Consider the following 8,167-nt stretch of genomic DNA (forward strand, 5'->3'; position numbering starts at 1 on the left):
TCACGTGACCGCAGCCGCCCAATCCGGGCGCCACGCTTTGTGTCGCGGGCGGCGCCTGGGCGCAGACTCGCGGCTCAGGACGCGGAAGGCCGAAGGCGGAAGGTGGGCTGGCCGGCGGTACAATTGAAGGTTCCTGCTGGGCGCGGGCGGGTGATTACGTGGAGTGAGGAGAGAACAAGCAAGGGAGTGAGAATTGGGTGAGGTAGAAAGGTGGTAGGATGAAGGAGAAAGCGACGGGAGGGAAGATGGGAGAGGAAAGGTAAAGTGGATCGTTAGATAGGAGAAATAAAAAGAGCCCAGACAGCTGGGTGAGGATAGACAGATCCCCACCCCAGTCTACCTGCAGGGTACATAGAACAAACATGAGAAATGCTGGAAATCCAAAGCACCACACACAAAATGCTGGAAGAACTCAGCAGGCTAGGCAGCAACTACGGGAAAGAGTAAAGAGTCGACGTTTCGGATCGAGACCTTCAGCAGTGTATTTTCCAGACCTGGAGAAGGATCTCGGCTGGAAACGTCGACTCTTTACCCTTTTCCACACAGATGCTGCCTGGCCTGCTGAGTTCCTCCAGCATTTTGGGTGTATAGAACGACCAGTCACTATAATTAGATGGGTATGAAGATGCAGATTCGACTTGTTTAAGTGATTCAGTTTATGTCTGTGTGTTAAAGTTTGAATTAAAGGCACTTAACAATTCGTACCTCCACTTAATATAAGAAGTCAGGTTCTGTTCTATTTCATAATACCAAAGTTAGACTTTTACTCCAACTCTGACTTCTCATATTCCAAAAAAACAATCTGTACTGTGCCAGCATTGAGTAGCCAGAGTGCCCTGAGGGTGACGATTTCTACAATTCACAATCCTTTTCTTAATCATAAACTACCTTTTTAAATGCTTTTTATCACTATCTTTATATGGATTGCAGTAAAATCTACAGTGATGAAGTGTTTTGAGAGGTTGGTTATGGCTAGAATTAACTCCTCTCTCAGCGAGGACCTTGTTGCAATTTGCCTATCGCCACAGTAGGTCTACGGCAGATGCGATCTTATTGGCTCTTCATGTGGCTTTGGATCACCTGGACAATACAAATATCTATGTCAGGACGCTGTTTATCGACGACAGCTCAGTGTTTAACACAATTATTCCCACAGTTCTGATCAAAAAGCTCCAGAACCTGGGCTCCCGCTGCAAATGGATCTTTGACCTTCTTGCTGGAGACCACAATTTGTGTGGATTGGAAATAACATCTCCTCCTCACTGACAATTAACACTGGTGCACCTCAGGGATGTGTACTTAGTCCACTGCTCCACTATCTCTTCACCCATGATTGCGTGGCTCGGCACAGCTCTAATACGTTGTATAAATTTGCTGATGATACCACTATTGTTGGCAGGATTTCAGATGGTGATGAGAGGGCGTACAGCAGCGAGATAGATCAGCTAGTTGAGTGGTGTCTCAGCAACAATCTTCCACTCATCACCAAAGAACTGTTTGTGGACTTCAGAAAGGGTAAGATGAGGGAACACACACACCACTCCTCATAGAGGGATCAGAAGTGGAGAGAGTGAACAATTTCAAATTCCTGTCCGAACATCTGAGGATCTGTCCTGGACCATGACATATTGCTGCAGCAAAAAAAGCATAACAGCAGCTATATTTCATTGGGAGTTTGAGGAGATGAGGTATGTCACCAAAGACACTCGCAAATTTCTACGGATGTACCATGGAGAGCATTCTAACTGGTATGGTAGTGGGGGTTGCTACTGCACAAGATCGAAATGAGCTGTAGAGAGATGTAAACTCAGTCAGCTCCATCATGGGCACCAGCCTCCCTAGTATCCAGAACATCTTCAAGGATCGATGCCTCAAAAAGGCGGCGTCCGTCATTAAGGACCTCCATCCCCCAGGTCATGATTGTTCTCATTGCTACCATCAGGAAGGAGGTACAGGAGCCTGAAAACACACACAACAATTCAGGAAAAGCTTCTTCCCCTCTGCCATCGGATTTCTGAATGGACATTGAACCCATGAACACTACCTCACTGCATTTTTTATTTCTATTTTTGCAGTACTTATTTTATTTAATTATTTATATTTACTGTAATTCATGTTTTTTCTATTATGTATCGCATTGTACTGCTGCCACAAAGACAACACATCTCATGAAAGATGCCGCTGATTTCTGAATGTCTGCCCAACTTGACTGTAATTTATTTTCTCTATCCTTTCTTGAATAACTACTATTTTTCTGTATTCCTAATTTGTTATTGCTTTTTTCATTGTGGATGCTCTGGTGAACTGATGATAAGACAAAATTCCATCAAATCCATTTTCGTCTAATTTAACCTTAGGTGGAATATTGTATCATGCAAATTAAGTTTCCATTTTGGCTACATTAATTTCCTTATGTTTGACAAGAATAGAGGCTCAGTGCCATTTTCACTGTTAAGTTATCCATCTGCCACATTGGCTCAATTGTTCTCTAGTTTGGACACGTTCCACAGCCCTGCATCAGCAACACATAGTGGGTGTAATCACCCTCTGACTGCCCCCATTAACCCATTTGACCTGCCTTCTAATCACAAACATCTCCCTTGTTCTACTCATCCCTCCCACCACTTTGCAACTTAAAATCACCTTTTTATTTCCCTTTCTCAGTTCTGACAAAGGAATATTTTTTAAACTTCACCTAACAACACCATGCTCTCTGTTATTGACCATGACTAATTTACTGGAGGATGAGAGCTGACAGATGCCAAAAGTCTTTATTCTTCATGACAAGCAGGTATTTTCTTGGAGACCTTCTGAATAGAATGTCTCTGAACTCATAAGGTGACGCAATGCAATTGCTATAATCACATTGCTGATTTCAACATTTTGTGTCTGACAAATGGTTCCATTGAATGACGTTTATAACAAGAGTGCAATGTAACTGACAAGACCCCTCAATATTCAAACCCTTTGCTGGGACAATTCACGTGGATGATTGAAAACTTAGGGAAACAGAGAAACTAGACACCCAAAATAAGTGTGGTGAGGGTTGATTACCTGAAACAGAACAAATACATTTATTATATTTGATGGGTCTCGGCCTGAAATGTTGACTGTACTTTTTTCCCATAGATGCTGCCTGGCCTGCTGAGTTCCTCCAGCATTTTGTGTGTGTTGCTTGGATTTCCAGCATCTGCAGATTCTCTCGTTAGTGATTCAAATACATCTATAACCATTTTGACGTGCTAAACCACAAAATATCTGGAAACTGGTATTGCTTTGCACTGTTGTAACTATATGTCATAATGAAAGTTGCTGGTGAACGCAGTAGGCCAGGCAGCATCTCTAGGAAGAGGTGCAGTCGACGTTTCAGGCCGAGACCCTTCGTCAGGACTAACTGAAGGAAGAGTGAGTAAGGGATTTGAAAGCTGGAGGGGGAGGGGGAGATGCAAAATGATAGGAGAAGACAGGAGGGGAAGGGATAGAGCCAAGAGCTGGACAGGTGATTGGCAAAGGGGATATGAGAGGATCGTGGGACAGGAGGTCCGGGGAGAAAGACAACGGGAAGGGGGGGAACCAGAGGATGGGCAAGGGGTATAGTCAGAGGGAGAAAAAGGAGAGTGAGAGAAAGAATGTGTGTATAAAAATAAATAACGGATGGGGTACGAGGGGGAGGTGGGGCATTAGCGGAAGTTAGAGAAGTCGATGTTCATGCCATCAGGTTGGAGGCTACCCAGACGGAATATAAGGTGTTGTTCCTCCTACCTGAGTGTGGCTTCATCTTTACAGTAGAGGAGGCCGTGGATAGACATGTCAGAATGGGAATAGGATGTGGAATTAAAATGTGTGGCCACTGGGAGATCCTGCTTTCTCTGGCGGACAGAGCGTAGGTGTTCAGCAAAGCGGTCTCCCAGTCTGCATCGGGTCTCGCCAATATATAAAAGGCCACATCAGGAGCACCGGACGCAGTGTATCACCCCAGCCGACTCACAGGTGAAGTGTCGCCTCACCTGGAAGGACTGTCTGGGGCCCTGAATGGTGGTAAGGGAGGAAATGTAAGGGCATGTGTGGCACTTGTTCCGCTTATAAGGATAAGTGCCAGGAGGGAGATCAGTGGGGAGGGATGGGGGGGACGAATGGACAAGGGAGTCGCGTAGGGAGCGATCCCTGCAGAAAGCGGGGGGGGGGACGGAAAGATGTGTTTAGTGGTGGGATCCTGTTGGAGGTGGCGGAGGTTACGGAGAATAATATGTTGGACCTGGAGGCTGGTGGGGTGGTAGGTGAGGACCAGGGGAACCCTATTCCTAGTGGGGTGGCGGGAGGATGGAGTGAGAGCAGATGTGCGTGAAATGGGGGAGATGCGTTTGAGAGCAGAGTTGATAGTGGAGGAAGGGAAACCCCTTTCTTTAAAAAAGGAGGACATCTCCCTCATCCTAGAATGAAAAGCCTCATCCTGAGAGCAGATGCAGCAGAGACGAAGGAATAGCGAGAAGGGGATGGCATTTTTGCAAGAGACGGGGTGAGAAGAGGAATAGTCCAGATAGCTGTGAGAGTCAGTAGGCTTATAGTAGACATCAGTGGATAAGCTGTCTCCAGAGACAGAGACAGAAAGATCTAGAAAGGGGAGGGAGGTGTCGGAAATGGACCAGGTAAACATGATCCTCTCATATCCCCTTTGCCAATCACCTGTCCAGCTCTTGGCTCTATCCCTCCCCCTCCTATCTTCTCCTATCATTTTGGATCTCCCCCTCCCCCTCCCACTTTCAAATCTCTTACTAACTCTTCTTTCAGTTCGTCCTGACGAAGGGTCTCAGCCTGAAATGTCAACTGTACCTCTTCCTAGAGATGCTGCCTGGCCTGCTGCGTTCACCAGCAACTTTGATGTGTGTTGCTTGAATTTCCAGCATCTGCAGAATTTCTGTTGATACGTCATAATTATGTGGTTTTGTCAGTTTTAGTCTTGGTTTGTCCTGTGATTCTTGTGATATCATTCTGGAGGAACATTGTATCATTTTTTAATGCATGCATTTCTAAATGACAACAAACGAGAACTGAGTGTCCTCATAATCTAATCTAATCTAACTTCCTTGATTTCAGTCACATTGGAACAAAATAACTTAGCTGAAGGTGTCTGATGTCTGGTACGAGATGGGCCAGGGCTAACGCTAAGAGGCCATAAGATCTTGGAGTAGAATTAAGATGTTCGGCTCATCAAGCCTGCTCCACTATTCCATCCTGGCTGATTTACTATTCTGTTCAACCCCACTCTCCTGCCTTCTGCCCGTAATCTTTGATGTCCTGACTAATAGAACCTATTAACCTCTATTTTAAATATACCCAATGACTTGGCCTCCACAGGCATCTGTGCAAATAAATTCCATAGATTCACCACCCTCTGGCTTAAGAAATTCCTCCTCATCCCTGTTCTAAATAAATATTCTTCTATTCTGATGTTATGCCCTCTGGTCTGACACTCCCCTACTACAGGAAACAACCTCTCCACATCCACTCTATCTAGCCTTTCAATATTCAATACACTTCAATGAGATCCTCCCCCTACCCCCCATTCTTGTTCTCAACTCCAGCAAGGACAGGCCCAGAACCATCAAACGTTCCTCATGCATTAATTTCATTCCTGGGATCATTCTCGCAAACTTCCTCTGAACCCTCTCCAATGCAGCACATCCTTTCTTAGGTAAGGGGCCCAGCTGCTCATGCTGGAAGTGCAGTCTGACTAATACCTTTTAAAGCCTCATCATTACATCCATACTTTTATATTCTAGTTCTCCCCATTGGTGCTGCTCTCCAGTGTTTGCTCGATGGATGACAAGCTGGATCACATACATCTGCGGCTGCTCCACAGTGAGATGTGGCCTGCTTGTTCTTGCAGAAACGTGGCTCCAAAACAACATCCCATGCACCATCAATCTACAAGCCACGATACTCAGGAACTTGAGCTGTATTTTTTTGTGACTGTTTACCTGCAAGAACGATCATGGCTTGAAGATCCACCAAGCGAGGATGAAGTTAGATTAGATTAGATTATGAGGACACTCAGTTCTCGTTTATTGTCATTTAGAAATGCATGCATTAAAAAATGATACAATGTTTCTCCAGAATGATATCACAAGAAACACAGGACAAACCAAGACTAAAACTGACAAAACCATATAATTATAACATATAGTTACAACAATGCAAAGCAATACCAGTTTCCAGATGTTTTGTGGTTTAGCACATCAAAATGGTTATAGATGTATTTGAATCACTAACGAGAGAATCTGCAGATGCTGGAAATCTAAGCAAGAACGATCGCGGCTTGAAGATTCACCAAGCGAGGATGAAGTGTTTGGCGGGAGCAGGAGCAGCACAACGTGCAGGTGTCCAACCTGGTGAGATGAAGGAGGGGTCAGGCCCGGAGTCACCCCATAGTGCTTGGAACCTCCAAGTGTTGCAAACTAATCCCTCGAACATGAAGTCTAACGGGAGGTGGATCAAATGGCCTGCAGCTAACATGACTTCACTGTGGAAGCAGTTTGATGAAGATGTTAACCAAATTCTGGAGGCAATGGCGAAGAGAGGGGTTGATAGGAAGCTGCAAGAGCGAGGTGTCTCCCAGTGGAGGTTGGTTGTAGGGGATTCGTAGCCCGTTCCTTAGTTAGAGCCTTCAGCATTTTGGGTATCGAGGGAGAGAGGAAGAGGAGAGCCATCCACAGTACCACCGATGCGGCAGAGAGGGCCTCAAGATGGCTGTGGCTCAAAAGAGGGGAGCCATGGAGTCATAAGTAGCTAGCCATCTGGACACAAGCTGGGATCTGATCAGCCCCGGCTGGGTCACCTGGAGGAGGTTGTATGATGTTGAAAGACCCGAAACACCTGATGATTCCAGGAACATCACTGAAGATGTGTCCAGAAGCATCAATAGATGTATGTACACAGCTGCATTAATGACTATATGTGCTGTGTGAGACTGTGGGTACTGTTTTTTGCATCTTGGCCTCAGAGGAATGCTGTTTCATTTGTCTGTAATCATGTGTATATTTGAATGGCAATTAAATTTGAAATTGAACTTTCAAAATAGATGCTAACATTGCCTTCCTTACCACTGACTCAATCTGCAAGTTAAACTTTAGGGAACCCTGCACGAAGACTCCTAAGACCCTTTCCCCCAATGATTTCTTATTTTTCTCCCCATTTAGAAAATAGTATATGCCTTTATTCCTTCTACCAAAATGTGTGACCATGTACTTCCATACACTATATTCTATAAGTCATTTCTTTGTCCAATTTCCTAATCTGTCAAAGTTCTTGCTTCCTCAACACTTCATGCCCCACCAGCTATCTTTATATTGTACGTAAACTTGGCCACAAAGCTATCAATTTAGCCATCCAAATCATTGACATATAAGGTAAAGATAATCAGTCCCAACACTGACCCCTGTGGAACACCACTAGTCACCAGCAGCCAGCCAGAGAAGGCTCCCTTTACTCTTACTCTTTGCCTCCTGCCAGTCAGCCAATCTTCTATCCACGTTGATACCCTTCCTGGAATACTACGGACTCTAATTTTGTTTAGCAGCCTCACATAGCACCTTGTCAAAGGCCATCTGAAAATCCAAGTAAACAGCATCTATTGCCTCTCCTTTATCTATCCTGCCTGCTATTTCTTCAAAGAATTCCAACAGATTTGTCAGGCAAGATTTCTTCCTTTAAGGAAATCATGCCGACTTTGGCCTAATTTGTCATGTGCCTCCAAATACCCTGAAACCTCATCCTTAATGGACTCCAATACCTTCCTAGATACTGAAGTCAGTAATGTTTGATGGCTCTGATCCGGTACTTGTGGAGCTTAGAAGAATCGGGTGGGCAGATCTCACTGAAACTTACTGAATATTGAAAGGATTGGATAGAGTGGACATGGAGATGGTCCAAGACTCTCAATAGTTAGAGAGTCTTAGGCATGAGGGCATGGCCTCAGAATGGAAGAACATCCCTTTAGAATGGAATGAGCAGAAATTTCTTTGGCCAGACTGTGGTGAATCTGTGGAATTCATTGCCACAGACAGATGTGGAGTCGATAGCAAAGGTGTCAAAGGTTGCGGAGAAGAGACAGGAGAATGGGGTTGACCAGCGAAAACAAGTCAGCTTTGATAGAATGGTGGAGCAGACT

This window comes from Mobula hypostoma, chromosome 3 (assembly GCF_963921235.1).
Source record: "Mobula hypostoma chromosome 3, sMobHyp1.1, whole genome shotgun sequence".
Classification (NCBI taxonomy): Eukaryota; Metazoa; Chordata; class Chondrichthyes; order Myliobatiformes; family Myliobatidae; genus Mobula; species Mobula hypostoma.